The sequence below is a fragment of the Solanum lycopersicum genome, chromosome 12 (assembly GCF_036512215.1).
Source record: "Solanum lycopersicum chromosome 12, SLM_r2.1".
Taxonomy (NCBI): Eukaryota; Viridiplantae; Streptophyta; class Magnoliopsida; order Solanales; family Solanaceae; genus Solanum; species Solanum lycopersicum.
This window is the reverse complement of record NC_090811.1, coordinates 24,282,336-24,284,128: the sequence shown is the minus strand read 5'-3', so window position 1 is coordinate 24,284,128 and position 1,793 is coordinate 24,282,336.

Here is a 1,793-nt window from a genome sequence, read left to right as displayed (position 1 = left end):
GGGATGTTACCTATTTCTACATTTAAGCTTTGGAATTGTATTGTCATAAAGTCATTGTTCTTTCTTTTATCATTTGAACATTAATGTAAGACTAAATTAGCATGTTGACTTTGTTTTGGCTATGTCTAAGATTTGTACTCGTTTAGATGGTTCAATATGAGACGAAATATCAAACTAATTCCTATGTATCTCACAGTGTCTAATTGAGAAGCCTATGCATGCTTCATATGCGAAAAGTCTAAGTAAACTCCATATGTAGTATGCGAGAGGTGTATGTAAACCTCACTATGTAGATGTGTATGAAAAGTTTTAATTTTTTTGTGTTTTCAACCTTTGAAATATAATGGCGAATGCTAAGAGGCTAGTCTTAAGATGACACTGGTTATGTATTAGGGGTGCTCCCCAGGCGTGACAACTTGGTATTAGAGCATGAGGTTAAAGAAATCTTAGAATTGATGTCTCATTGAACCACGTTTACGTAGAGTCTTATTTATGGGTGTGAAGCGCGCCACACTTATGAATGAGAGGTTATGGGATGTTTATGAAAGTCTCTTTTTGTTGGTATTCGTGAAGTCGTGCTTCTAGATTCGTAACTCTACATGTCCTTATATTCTAATCTCCTTCTTGTGCTTATAGAAAATGAATACAAGAAGGAACAACGCTCGAAGGGTCGAAGAGGAGAATATAAACGAGGTGTTTCCCCCTCCGGCGCCTCAAAACCCTCAAGTTCCTATTGAAGAAGAGGCTATGTCTAATGTTGAGATAAGAATGACCATTCATAGCTTGAACCAAGTGTTGGCTACTCAAGTTGTTCGTGATATAAGGTGCAAGTGCTTCCCCACGTTAGCACTACTGCGTCAAGGATAAGGGATTTCACAAGGATGATTCCCCCTAATTTCTATATCTCTAAGGTGGAGGAGGACCCGTAGGGGTTCATTGATGAAGTGTTCAACGCTCTAGATGTTAGGGGGGTGTCTTCTCAAGAAAAGGTGGAACTATCCGCCTACCAACTCAAAGACGTGGCTCATGTTTGGGAGCAAACGAGGGATGAAAGGCCGATTAGAGAAGGCCAGATTACTTGGAGAACTTTCAAGACGACCTTCCTTGATAGGTTCTTCCCTTTTGGAACTAAGGGAGAGGAAAATGCAAGAATTAATCAACTTACAAAAGGGGGTGTGAGTGTGAAGAAGTAGTCTCAATTTCACTTAACTATCCAAGTATGCTCCTACCATGGTGGAGGATTCTAGGGCCAAGATGAACAAATTTGTTATGGGGGTATCCGACCTTGTGGTGAATGAATGTAGGTCGGATATGTTGATTCCTAGCATGGACATCTCTTATCTCATGGTGAATGCCGAACAAATTGAGGAGAAAAAGCTTAAGCAAGTTGGTAGAGAGTTGAAGAGGACAAGGGCCAAAGATGGGAACTCTTCTAAGACTAGATTTGAGGTGCAAGATAAGCCAAGGTTCAAGAAAATGTTCCCCAATCAAAGTCCTTCTACCATTTCAAAGGCCAACAAAGGTAAATCGTCCACACCCAAGCATAAGTAGGAAAATGGTAGTGGTCCTTATGTGGAGAAGTTTGCTTGCGCTAAATGTGGTAAGAAACATGAAGGCAAGGTGCTTAGGTAGTAGGGGAAATTGCTATGGTTGTGGAAAGAGTGGTCACATGAATAGGGATTGTCCTATGATAAAGTCTCAAGGGAGAGAAAATGCTCAAGCACAAGTAAGTGCTCCCTATCCGATGCTCCTAAGAAGAAACGATTTTGGGCTCTCCGCTCTAGGAGTGAGAA